At 44.2% G+C, this 14,411-nt stretch overlaps 1 protein-coding gene across 1 annotated transcript in view; it reads left to right on the top strand.

Moving 5' to 3' along the window:
- LOC306841230 (C-type mannose receptor 2-like) overlaps positions 1 to 14,411 on the top strand; it is a 51,885-nt gene that overhangs the window by 4,085 nt on the left and 33,389 nt on the right. The gene's annotated exons all lie outside the window — the stretch shown is intronic.

The following is a 14,411-nucleotide window of genomic DNA, read 5'->3' as shown; positions in this document are numbered from 1 at the left end:
AACGTCTTCCTGTCTTCTCAACGAGTACGCGGAAAAATCAAAGGTAACTAAATTAAGGAGTCAGATTTCTTTTACGATTGATTAAGCAGAACAAACAGGTGACTTTTTAACACTTCTCTGTCATTATTGTGATGTCATGTTTTAAATACACATGAATACTTTATCCCTAAAATCTGCACAACCTTCAGGTTATATGAATCTCTATCTCTTGTTTTAGACCAGATTAAAGAAGGATTACGCTTTAATACCCTCAAGTAGACAACTGTTTCTTTTGTAATGTAGAGGCCCCCATAACGGTTGCAGAGGTCCAAGAGGCTATCCGGTCTTTACAGAGCTCCAAATCTCTTGGTCATCTTGATCACCCTGCTGGTTTGTAATGGGGGAGGGGCTATGGAGAAACTATGAGAGGTGTACTGAAATTTGACCAGAGAATTATTGATAAGTAGAGTGGGATGACCGGGTGAGAGCACACTGTGGACAAGGAGGAACCAAAGATAGCGCAGCTTAATTAAAATTTATTAAAAGGATGATAACAAAAATAGCCACAAAAAAATGCTAAGAGTCCCTAAAAACACGTGGGCTAAAAATGCTTTTTAAAAAAAATGGCACCGTCCCCTTCCTCCTCCAGGCAGTAACTCTTCTTCTGGTCACACGCACCGGGTCACCTGCAAATGCAAAGCATACGCCAGCACGGGGATACGAGACTATTAGGGCCTTAGGCTACAGGGTGGAGTGTCGCTACAATACTTACACTCGAGGCAGAGTTTCCTCTGCCCCTGCGTGTGTCAGGCTTCACAACACTCCTTCACTCAGTCTCGGTCTCTCCCGGCTGGCTCCTGTCCTCTGCACGCTGAGACACCTGCACGGAACAACAAGCGGCAGTCAACGTCCTAACACAGTGGCTTCCTGTTTCACTTCTCTCCGACAAGTGCTACTATACGGTCCCAAAGGGTACTTACACGGAAGGCAGAGTCCTCCTCTGCCCCTGTGTGTGTATCGCCTTGCAGCACTTGCGGTCTCAGCGTGCGTGGTCCCCGATGCGTGTGCCGTCCTTCACCTTTACTGCTTGAGCGGTGGTACGCGGTCTTCCTGCTCTCTTCCTGCTCTTCCGGTTCTGTTCCCGTCCCGTTCCATTCCCGTCCCCGTCCCGTTCCGCTCCCGTTCACGTCCTCGTCTCGTCCCGTGCCGTTCGCCTCCGTTCCCGTTTCTCTCCCTCTGTTTGTTGCTTCCGTCCTTTTTATGTGCATTCCTCCTCACCAACACAGGTGCGCTGATTTGAAGGTCTCCGGGATTGGGGCAAAGTCATGTGATCAATTAAGTCGTGCAGCATGTGACTATGGCAGTTCTTATGATATAAATGAAAAGTAAAATACACTGCAAACGATAAAAACACAAAAACACTGCAAACGATAAAAACTAAAAAAATAAAATGCCATAACACTTTATGCTGGATCACAGGTTAAAAAGAATAAAGACCCCCTCCATTGTAGCAGTTACAGACCCATTTCCCTGCTTAATGTTGACAATAAAATTTTGGCCAGAGTATTCGGCATTCGTCGTCAGGTCACTCCAACGCTAATAAACCAGAATGTCTTTGTTTCTGGATGACCGTCTTTTCATCATACTAGAAGGTTATTAAACATCACATGCTCTTCTTCAGACACTAACCTGGCCGAAATCATCCTATCGTTAGATGCAGACCGCGTTGACCGCATGGAGTAGGACAGCCTCTGTGTTCTTTTATGCAAATTCTGTTTTAGTCCCTACTTCATATCATGGCTTAAGCTTCTTTACACTTCCCCCGTGGATAGTATTAATATTGATGGCATTAAATCTAAATATTTTTCTTTATCTCGTGGCACCCGGCAGGGGTGTCCTCTTTGTCCATCCCCGTTTGCTCTTGCTGTCGAACCCTTAGCCTTACGGCTTTGTAATGAAAGGAAATTTGAAGGGATTTCCAGATTTGGCGACTATCATAAACTATCTCTATATGCAGATGACCTCCCGCTTTACGTCACCAACCCAACCTCATCCACAAAATGTTGTATATTTTAGAGCAATTCAGAAAGTTGTCTGGCTATAAAATTAAATCTTCCAATTAACTCCCCTGCAGAGAAGCTCCCGCCCACCCTCTTCTCCTTTAGAAAAGCGACCCAAGGATTAAAGTGTCTTGGCTTTATCATAACAAAATTACTCTCTGAATTATTTGCAAAAAACTTTCAACCACTGCTCGAGCGTGTTAAATTTGATTTTGCTAGGTGGTCTACTATTCCTTTGTCCTTTCTGGGTTGTGTCAATCTTGTCAAAATGACAATACTTCCCAGTTTTCTTTATATCTTTGGCCATGCCCCTGTGTTCATCCGCAAATCTTTTTTTATACACTTGACCTGTTATGAACTCATTTTTATGGCACAATAAACAAGCTCGCATAAAGAGGTCAACTTCCCAAATCTCTTGGAGGTTTGGCCTTACCAGACTTTCGCTGATACTATTGGGCTTGTAATGTCAAGAAAATCCTTTTCTGGAATGTTAAGATCGCTCTCAATGACCGTCCTCTATGGGCCAGCATGAAACTAACCTCCTCGCCTGTCACGTTATGGTCAGTGGTTTGTTCACAGCTACCTCTATCAACCAAATGTGTCACAGAGAAATCTATTGTGCTCTGACTGGGGATTCCATTGTTCTACTGGGGGACTTCAATGCTCATGTTGGCAACAACAGTGAGACTTGAAGGGGGGTGATTGGGATGAATGGCCTCCCTGATCTGAACCAGAGCAGTGTTCTGTTATTGGACTTCTGTGCCAGTCACAGTTTGTCCATAACAAACACCATGTTCAAGCACATGGATGTGCTGGCAGGGGAGGAAGCCGGTCAGACTCGTCAGGCCCAAACGTGTAGTGAGGGTCTTCTGGGAACGTCTGGCTGAACCCTCTGTTAGCGAGGTCTTCAACTCCCACCTCCGGACGAGCTTTTCACAGAACCCGGGGGAGGCTGGAGACATTGAGCCCGAGTGGATCATGTTCTCCACCTCCATTGTTTCAACCTCGCATTTGAATCCTTGTCAAATAATGGTCTGCAGTTCCTTGATTACCTCTATATTGATGGTACTTTCATTTGCAGACTTCCCTCAATCTCATTTAATCTGTTTCTTTCAGATTCAGCATTTTGTGCATAATCAATACCCTCACTTTATTAGCACGAGGGCCAAATCAACTTTTCTTAAATCCTGAAGGGCGATCTTTGTGTCTGGCAGGACCGGCTTTGCCTCAGGTAGCTTTTGCGTCTGGCTGCACTCTCGATGCCCTGTGCATTCAACAGAACAGGAATCTGCAGCTTGAACATGTGGACAGAAGAAACAACCATAAACAAAGGCTGCTGGACTGCTGTTCACTAAAGGATCCAGATCCTTAAATAACACAAGATATCTTGGATAAGCGCATGTAATTCATGCAGCATGGACAGTGTAGCAGCCCTCGACAATGAGCAAGCGTGGAGTTCGACTGATGTGATTTTATTTATCTCACTTCGAGCACCGTGAAACTAAAAAACAAGGCAAATAAAGCCAAAATTAACATTCAAAGCAGTGGATTGCAATTCACTACAAAGATCTAAACATTTTACCATTCATTCATAAACAAAGATCTCACAGTGCAACACTTTACTCGAAACAAACGCATTACCATTAACATACACATCACAACAGGCCTGATTCAAACACACAGCACATCACATAACACAACAATATTGCACAATCCCTTATAGCAGTGAACCTCGCTTTTCATTCATGAATTATTCAATTAACACCTTCACAATTACGCAACTCATGCACGTACCTCGCTCCGCTTGCCAAGAGTGCAAACTTTTCATTGGACACAGGAATCTCCATAAATGCCCAAACAAACCTTCATGTTTGTGTCCAAAAACAAACCATGAAAACTCAGAGACATGAGAGCTGACTTTCCGGAAGAGACGTTCAGCTGAACGGTATAAAAACTTCAGCCCCCACATCAGGGATATGTGAACGAGGTGGCGGTGGAAAAGTTGTTCAAGTGTAAGTGGCATTTCTTCCTCACATTCAGACACTCATATCTGTCCAGTAAAAGAATATGCGAGAGGATTGACATTGAAAACATTTGAATTTGCTATCCTTGGTGTTTTGCGATTACTATTAATTAATCCGAATTATCATGAATTTATACAGTTTGGTAATGTAGAGGATATAGTATTTAATTAGTAAACTATATTATGGTAATTTGTTTAGGTATGCTTTACTGTGATAAAAAGGCTGTGTGTAAGACATGTCATGCCAGCAGAGCTTTATTTGAATAGGAGCCAAGTATTTGTTGTGAGCTGAAAAGTTAATATGATTATTTTTTAACCTCTGGCTATGCTGATCCTCACACTTCTATGTTGGTAACGGTAAATATGTAAATATGGGAACAACAGTAAATGCGTTGCAGAGACAGTGTGAGTGCTGAAGTCAAAACTTAAGCAACATAAGCCTTTTATGGAATTATTTACAGGTCACGAGTGTAAAACCAAAGCGCTTGGTAGCGTGAATTGGTGCCCAATGATGTGATAAATGAATGTATATGTGATTTAACAGGGACCGATGAAATAATGACATCATTGATTAAGACCCGTAAAGAGAATGATCATTTCCTTACGGGTAAACGCCACACTGCCAAGAAGGCGTGGGGGTGAGTTGAATGTCACATCAGTTGAGTTGTCAAAATCCTGACTAATGGAACCTAATGCCCAGTGATCAATCCTGTCTCATGCTATCACAACTGTTAAACAAGTGTACCCTGTTACTAAGACCACTTGTCCTGTGGCTACCAAAACAAGGAGTGATGAGGCTGACACAATTTGTGTTCTCCACAGGAAAATCATCAAGTTGCTTGACCTGGCGGGACAGGTCTCAGTCTCCCAGGTCAGCAAGAGATGGGACCACCTGAAGAGGGAATAAGAGGTGGGATATTTATTCTGTATGCTTTCAATGCGCGTCCTTAGACAAAAGTGCATGTAGTTGTTTGTTTCCGGAGCCGGTGAGTTTATTCTCAGACTTCCACCAAAACAATCACAACATTCACCCGGAAGTGCTACCCCTTATATTCGCCTTTCTCTGGCCTATCTGCCAATCGCATCTGGTGATGAGCACCCCTAGTGGACCGCCACAGGTGGGACTTAAATAATCTAATTAACTCATGGCTTTCTAATTAATTAATAAAAATTAATCACTTCATCGACTACAACAACCACACAGACATTGAGGAGTACTCAGACACTGTTACCTCCTACATCAGCAAATGCATTGATGATGTCACCACCACCAGAACCATCACCACCCGGGCTAACCAGAAGCCATGGCTGACAGGAGAGGTACGCAGGCTACTGAGGGCCAGGAACATCGCCTTCAGAGCTGGAGATGCAGTCGGCCTGAGAACAGCGAGGGCCAACCTATCCCGTAGCATCAGGAAAGCTAAACATAGCTACTCACTTAAAGTAACCAGACACTTCAAGGACAGCAGAGACGCGCAGAGCCTGTGGCGTGGTATCCAGACCATCACGGACTACAAACCCAAGCCACAGACCTGTGACAACAACACCTCTCTGCTGAACGACCTAAACAGCTTCTTTGCCAGGTTTGAAGCAAAAAATAGCATGCCCGCACAGAAGACCACCCCTCCTCCCCACGACCAGACCCTGTGCCTGACTGCAGCCAGCGTGAAGAGAACCTTATCCAACATCAACACCCGCAAGGCTGCAGGTCCAGACAACATCCCTGGCCGTGTGCTGAAGGACTGTGCAGAGGAGCTCAAAGATGTCTTCACAGACATTTTCAACACTTCTCTGAGGCAGACTGTTGTTCCAACATGCTTCAAAACGACCACCATCATACCCATTCCAAAGAAGCCATCACCATCCACTCTCAATGACTATAGACCCGTTGCACTGACCCCCATCATCATGAAGTGCTTTGAAAGATTAGTCATGGCCCACATCAAATCCTCCCTTCCCTCCACCCTGGACCCCTACCAATTTGCATACCGGGGCAACAGATCAACCGAGGATGCAATCTGCTCTGCTCTTCACCCAGCCCTCACCCACCTGGACTCCAAAAACTCATACGTCAGAATGCTGTTCATAGACTTCAGTTCAGCATTCAACACCATCATCCCTCAGCAGCTGATCGGCAAACTGGACCAGCTGGGGCTCAGCACTTCCCTGTGCAACCGGCTGCTGGACTTCCTCAGCGGGAGGCCTCAGACTGTGCGGGTTGGCGGCAATGCATCAAAAACCACCATCCCTTAGCACTGGGGCCCCCCAAGGCTGTGTGCTCAGCCCCCTGCTCTTCACGCTGCTGACCCACGACTGCACTCCATCCTTCAGCAGCAACCACATTGTGAAGTTTGCGGACGACACAACAGTGGTCGGTCTCATCTCCAACAACGATGAGACGCACTACAGGATGGAGGTGGGCCAACTGGCCACGTGGTGCAAAAACAACAACCTCTTCCTGAATATCGACAAGACCAAGGAGGTTGTTGTCGACTTCCGGAGGGCCCCCACTCCCAAACCCCCCGTGACCATCGACGTTGCTCCTGTGGAGAGAGTGAGCAGCACCAAGTTCCTGGGGGTCCACATCAGTGAGGAACTCTCCTGGACAGCCAACACCACATCACTGGCCAAGAAGTCCCAGCAGCGCCTCTACTTCCTCCGTAAGCTGAAGAGAGCACGAGCATCCCGACCCATCATGTGCTCCTTCTACAGAGGCACCATGGAGAGCATCCTGACCAGCTGCATCACTGTGTGGCTGGGGAGCTGCACTGCTGCCAACCACAAGACCCTGCAGCGCACAGTGAAGGCGGCTGAACGGATCATCGGTGTCCCGCTCCCCTCTCTTCTGAACCTCTACGGCACCCGCCTCACCCGCAAAGCAACCCGCATTGTGAGTGACCCCACCCACCCCTCACACAGCCTCTTCAGCCTCCTGCCATCGGGGAGACGGTACCGCAGCCTGCGGGCCGGCTCTACCAGACTGAGAAACAGCTTCTTCCACCAAGCTGTCAGGAAGCTGAACTCTCTTCCCTCTCTTCCCTCCCCTCTCTCCCCTCCCTCCTCTCTCTTCCCTCCCCTCTCTCTCCTCTCTCCCCTTTGCCCCCATGAACACTGAATCACTGGAACCTCCTCCTGTTTGAACATTGAAACAGAACCCTGGTCACTTATTGCACATTGCACGCATGCACAAGTTTGACTTTTCTTATAATCTGGTTCTATACTCCATTTTATTTAACTTAATACTTTTGCACATTTAGGTTTATTAATGTAAATATAATTTATCTTTTTACATCTTTTTTACCTCTTTTTACCTTGTTTTATTTTATTTACCTTTTTCTTATCTACATTGCACCGTGGGGAGGGGGGAAACGTAATTTCGATTTCACTGTATGTCTGACATATTTTGGAATTGACAAATAAAGAACCTTGAACCTTGAACCTTGAATTTGTAAATCGGTCGAGTTGTTTTTATTTGAACTGTAACGATTCGTCCGATGATGTAAGTGGTAGTTTAGTCCAGCAATAAAAAACACCTGTGTCTCCCCAGCTGACCAGGTCACATGACCAGTCTACAGGTAATCTCAGTTTCCTCTGAACTGAGATTAAAACAAACGTACAAGTCTGAGAGGGCTGTAGGACTTTAAGCTTGTTTTCCGTTCTCGTACCTGTGAATGGGATTTCACAAAAAGTGCAACACCGCCCTCTTGTGTTTGCATGATTCTCATGATAAAAATTCACAAGGGTTTGTGCAATTCTACATTCCACAGAGAGAATATTATCGTCTGTGACGAGTCATTGTGAGAGAAAAAAAAAGTCACAAAAAAGAGTCACAATTCATCTTTTTGAAAGTCACCATTTTCTCTATGACCTAGAGCTCAGGGTGGCTTCAGAAGCTGCCTGTGAAGTTGTCAACATGCTTTGTGATAACACAGGTTTCGAAAAGCATAAAATCTTGTAACTATTGATAAGTAAAGACTCTTTTTTTGTTTATAAAACTTCAGTTCAACAATCACTGTGTGAGGAAGACAGACAGCGCTGTTTAGATTGCATAAATATTTGGGGTGGGACTTAAATAATCTAATGAACTCATGGCTTTCTAGTTAATTAATAGAAATTAATCACTTCATCGAAAATTGGTTGAGTTGTTTTTATTTGAACTGTAACGATTCGTCCGATGATGTAAGTGGTAGTTCGCTCGCAAAATCAAATTCATAGACAATTTTAATCTCTTCTGGAACCACTCCCAACTCCTCAAAACTGATGGCCTTCACCCAAACAGACACGGGAGCCGCATGCTAGCGGCTAATATCCAACACGCTGTCCACACTGCTACACGTGAGCATGCATGACTGTTTACCTGCCACATCCCCCCCAATCACTCTTCTTCTCCTGCCAAAGCTCTACGGTCCCGCTCTCCAGCTCCCCTCCCTGGCCACATCAGTCATTACAACAACAACCTATCACACATATCTTCACCATCATCAGTCACAGACGCCTCTGTCCACTCAACACAAAACATATTAATCCGACAAATCTCCGTCCACTCCCCCGGTCATCACACCCTCTCCCAAAGCAACATCACCTGAAACTGGCCTTGTTCAACACCCGCTCTCTTAATAACAAGAGCCTCATTCTCAGTGAATTTATCACACACAATAACCTGGATTTTCTTTGTCTCACTGAAACCTGGCAAAAACCTCTGGACTATTTTCCATTAAACCAAGTCACCCCCACAGGATTCACCTCAAGGTTCCGTCTTGGGTCCTGTCTTGTTTTTGTTGTATTTGATCCCTCTGGGAAAGATCATACGAAGGTTCAGTGATGTTTCTTTCCACCTATTCGCTGATGATATCCAGCTGTACTGCTCTTTTAAGCCGTCTGAGATCCAGAAACTGAGCTCCCTACGTCATTGTCTGATAGAAATCAAACAATGGCTCAGCGAAAACTCTCTGCAGCTCAATGCTGACAAAACAGAAACATTGATTCTCGCCCCTGATGACTCAATTCCAGGGATTAAGCAGTTCTTGGGGGACCTAGGCCAGTCCGTGAAGTCTAGTCTTAGAAACCTGGGAGTTATCTTCGACAAAGACATGTCTTTAGTGCAGCACTGTAAACAGCTGTCAAGGAACTGCTTCTTTCAACTGAGGAAGATCTCCAAACTCAGAAACATGGTTTCGCAGAACAATTTGGAGCTCATTATCCATGCCTTTGTGTCTTCACGTTTAGACTATTGCAACAGTTTGTTTCCCTGTCTAAACAAGAAAGAGCTCTCTAGACTCCAATTAGTTCAAAATTCTGCAGCAAGAATTCTGACCCGCACAAATAGGAGGACCCACATGTCCCCTGTTCTGAAAGACCTTCACTGGCTGCCAGTGTCCTTTAGGTTCAAGTTTAAAATCCTGGTTCTGGCTTTCAGAGCCTTGCATGGTCAGGCTCCCTCTTACCTTAGTGAGCTGATCCAGCCTTACGCTCCTGTGTGAGCGCTGAGGTCTATGGATCACAATCTGTTGAAGGTCCCGTGAGCTCATTATCGCACTAGAGGAGACCGGTCTTTCCAGGTTGTTGCTCCGAGGCTCTGGAATGAACTTCCGCCATCTTTGCGCTCAATTGATTCAGTTGACACTTTCAAGAGTCAACTGAAGACGTTTTTATTTGTCCAGGCTTTTAATTAGCCTCTTTTAGGGCTGCCATGATCTTTGTACTGTCTGTATATTGCGTGTGATGTTTTAGCTTTGATTGTGAAGCACTTTGTGGCCTCTGCCTGCGAAAAGTGCTATATAAATAAAATGTACTTACTTACTTACCTACATAGACAAACCCCGCACAGAAGGCCGGGGAGGTGGCATTGCTGCCATCCACAGGAAAAACATAAAAACAACGACTATCCCCATTCCTCCTTTCCCCTCCTTTGAACACCTAGCGTACAAACTCTCTGGCCCCTGTCCTCTGGTCACAGCCATCATCTATCGCCCCCCGAAACCACATCCCTCCTTCCTTTCTGATCTTTCAGACTTTCTAACACAGCTATCTGCCATTTCACCATCTGTTCTCCTCCTGGGTGACTTCAACCTTCACATTGACAATACAGACAATAAACCGGCCACAGAATTTCTTGAACTGTTAAAATGTTTCAACTTCACCCAACACATCAACTTCCCAACACACAGCCGTGGTCACATTCTGGACTTGGTTTGCTCCACTAATCTTAACATCCTACAGTTAACCAGCCACAACCTGCATATTTCCGACCACCTGGCCTTCACCATGGACATAGACATCCCTGTCCCCACCACTAAACAAAACCGGACCATAACTTTCAGAAATCTTAAATCATCATCCACCCACAGACCTTGTAATCCATTACAACAACACAACAACAACTCCTGCCTAGATCAGTTAGCCCCCGTCAAAACCAAAACTGTCTCTTTCACACACTCTGCCCCCTGGTTCACCCCCACACTCCGCCAAATGAAGACCCGGAAAAGGCAACTTGAAAGACTCCACAATAAAACCGGACTATCAGTTCATCTCTCAGCATACACCAATCACCTTCAACATAACAAAGAAGCACTTAATGCTGCCCGGTCCACCTACTACTCCCATCTCATCCACTCTGGCTCCAACAACCCCAAGGCTCTGTTCTCCACCATAAACTCCCTCCTCAAACCTCACGACAACATCTCCTCATCATTCACCACTGAAAAATGCCAATCCTTCTTATCATTCTTCCAATCAAAAATCAACACCATCTACAGAAACCTCAACATCTCCCAACCTTCATTCCCCCCTGCTTCACCACCTGCCTCACCGCCCACCACTACTCATCACCTGACCCATTTCTCTCCATTACTGCCAGCACAACTTACAACCATTATGACCGGATTAAAAACCTCCACCTGTACCCTGGACCCCATACCCTCCAAACTCATCAAGGACTGCCTCCCTGTCATCTCCCCACGCATCATCGACATCATTAACTCCTCCCTCTGCACCGGCTCTATTCCCCAAACCCTCAAACTGGCTGCCATCACACCCATCATCAAAAAGCCCGGTCTTGATCACAAAAACCCAAACAACTTCCGCCCCATCTCCAATCTCCCCTTCCTGTCAAGAATTCTGGAAAGTGCTGTCGACACACAACTCACAACCCACCTCACCTCCAATAACCTTTTTGAATCATTCCAGTCTGGTTTCCGTACTAAGCACAGCACCGAGACAGTCTTTTAAAAGTCACCAATGACCTCCTCCTCTCAGCCGACTCCGGACACCTCACCATCCTCATCCTCCTTGACCTCACAGCTGCTTTCGACACCACTCCATCCTGCTCTCCCGTCTGGAATCCTGTCTCCACATCACTCTCATCCATACATTCATCACATCCAGACTAGATTACTGCAATAGCATCCTCCATGGTTCACCATCCAAACTCCTCAATAAACTGCAATACATCCAGAACTCAGCCGCACGCCTGCTCACCCACACCCACTCCAGAGACCACATCACCGCCGTCCTCCGTGACCTGCACTGACTCCCCATCACTCACCGCATACAGTTCAAAATCATCCTCCTCACACACAAAGCACTAAATAACCTGGCCCCACCTTACCTCACAGACCTGCTTCACCACCACACCCCCTCCCGTGACCTCCGCTCATCTGAAGGAAACATCCTCTCCCCACCTACACGGACCAAGCACAGAACCTGGGGAGACAGAGCCTTCTCCATCGCTGCCGCCTCCCTCTGGAACTCACTCCCCAAACCCATCCGTTCCTGCACACACCTCCCAACTTTTAAGACCATGCTCAAAACTCACCTTTTTGAATTAGCTTTCAATACATAACTTCTTCTTTCCCTTCTTTTCTTTCTGTTTTTCTGTCTTATACTGTTTTTTGCTGTTTTTAACTGTACATTGTGATTTTTACATGTAAAGTCCCTTTGACCTCTTGTAAAAGCGCTTACAAATAAAATGTATTATTATTATTATTAGTTGAGTCCAGCAATAAAAATCCACCTCTATTGTTTTTGACAGGGCTGATGTTTAGGTTGAATTACTCTGACAGCCTGGTGGAAATGTTAATGCAGAGATATTTAATATTGGATTTATTTTGAAACATATTTAAGTATTTATTTAGAAAGGGGGAACCATCAGATACGGGTTCTGGGGGTCTCCTTCAGAATTTTACATTAACAAAGATTTCTTTGCCTGCATTTTGCTCGATATTATGCACCAATTTATGTTCTTATGATTTTATCTTTTGTGTCTCTTCTGTAATATCTTTTGGTGTTCAAACACATTATCACATCAATGTTGTTTATGATTATTTTTATACTTTTTGTGTTCTGTGTGGATTGTTGGTTGGATGTATTGCCCTCTCACAGTGAGAAGAAAGACAGCACTGAACCTGAGGTGAGTCATGTGATCATTATTAAAAACAGCGATGGTTAGAAAACATCAAGATTATACAGATTTTGAGGACATTATGTATTTAGGATTATTCCAATGACTTCCAGATCATATAAAAACATTTAATCATCTACAGATCCATTTTTATTTAATTGTCTTTATTCTCTAAAAACACAGTCCAGTTAAACCTCACACTTGGATCATGTTGTTCTACTTACAGGGTCATTTGAATTTCCCCTGACTCGATGAAGGTGACATCACTTTGTTGATAATTTCAAAGGGAAATTTATGCAAATGTTTGTTCACTGGAAGCAAAGATTATTTACACACAAACACAAACAACCCCTTACATCAGACTAATTTTTATTTCCTTTTGTTCTTATCAATTACTTTTTTATATGTTTGAGTGAGAGAGGACAACACATGTCAGGTTTGATAATAAAGCACATTTACAAAATTCTCATAGTTCACAAAAATGCTATAAAACCAAGGTAGAGAAAGAAATGAAAATAAAACTGATATAAGAGAAGAAAAGTACCAACAAAAAACTATGAATCCCCAGAAATGAAACGTGAGAAAAAAACAAATAAGAGCAAAGATTAAATCCATAAACAGAATAATTTAAAACATTTTTTGAAAAAGAAGGAAAACTATGTTGAATGAACATGATCTTTTTCTTTTGCTTACTTCTGCTTTATAAGGGCCAAACCAAACAAGGCATATTGAGATCTTAATTCATGTAGATAAACTTCCTAACTTGCTTTCATTAAACAATAATAAGGAGGGCAAAATCTTGGTTAATGACATAAGTGGTGAACATGTATAAAATGTAGATGTGCAATAAGGTACTACAAAGCAGCCCGTATGCTTCTAATTAGCATGCTAATAACCAACTAGTTAGTGGTGAATATTGTGATTCAAAGTGTTAACAAAAATGTGTCGCTGGCTTGTTACAACGTTTTTTTCTGTCTCTATCCGAGACGCAAAAACCAGTGGTCGGTGGTTTGCAGCTGATTCTCTGGTCAGAGTCTACCTGCTCTGGCATTAAGGGAGAGAGGGAGCAGAGATCAACAGGCATTATGACCAATGAGGCTGAGAAGGCCTCAGGATGGTTGTGGCTGTGAAGAGAAGAGCCATGAGAGAGTAGCTAGCTAACTGGACACAGGCAGGGGTCTGATCAACCTCGATACTAGTGTGTGATGCTGAGAGAGCTAAATCACCTGATTATTCCAGGAACATCACTGAAGATGTGGATGCAAATGTATCTTTACTTCTGCTTTCCTCAAAACCCGACTGAGCATGCTGTAAATGTAAGAACACAGCATCTGTGTCCTGGATACGCAAATTAGGAATTTGTTTTTACGACATTCCTCCCCTCAAATAAAGCCAAACTTGGACATGAATTAATAAACATCCAGCCAGACAACTCTATGGTTACCCTGGAGTTCATCTGAATATTCACAAACAATGACTGGACTGGTTGTCGTTTGTTGTCTTGCTCAGGAAATCAGCTTTATGAGGACGGAAAAGTAAACCTGGTTTGAATAGCATTAAAGTTATTTTACATTCTGTCAATAACTAACTTGGAAAAGCAGGAAGAAACAGGATGGTATTCAAATGTTGATATTGTCAACCTCTGTGCATAAAGAGTGTTACAGACCTGTGGACTGTCTCATTAACAGAGAGGAGGAGCTGGACGTTTGTGTCCCTAGAATTACTTAATGTCCTCAGTGATATTAGTGGAGACAGTCCTACAGTCAACGGAGCACCACCATGATGGAGAGGATCTTACTGGGTCTCTTGTGTCTCTCAGGTCAGTAAACTGTGTTTAATTATAACTGCTTATTAAGGATGAGGATAATCTTTATTGATCCCCCAATGGGGGAAATTCGGGTGTTACAGTTACTATGTTACAATTAACAATGTCTTCAGTATTTAAGTGTTT

This window comes from Symphodus melops (genome assembly GCF_947650265.1).
Source record: "Symphodus melops genome assembly, chromosome: 20".
Lineage (NCBI taxonomy): Eukaryota > Metazoa > Chordata > Actinopteri > Labriformes > Labridae > Symphodus > Symphodus melops.
This window is presented reverse-complemented; position numbering and strand designations above follow the sequence as displayed.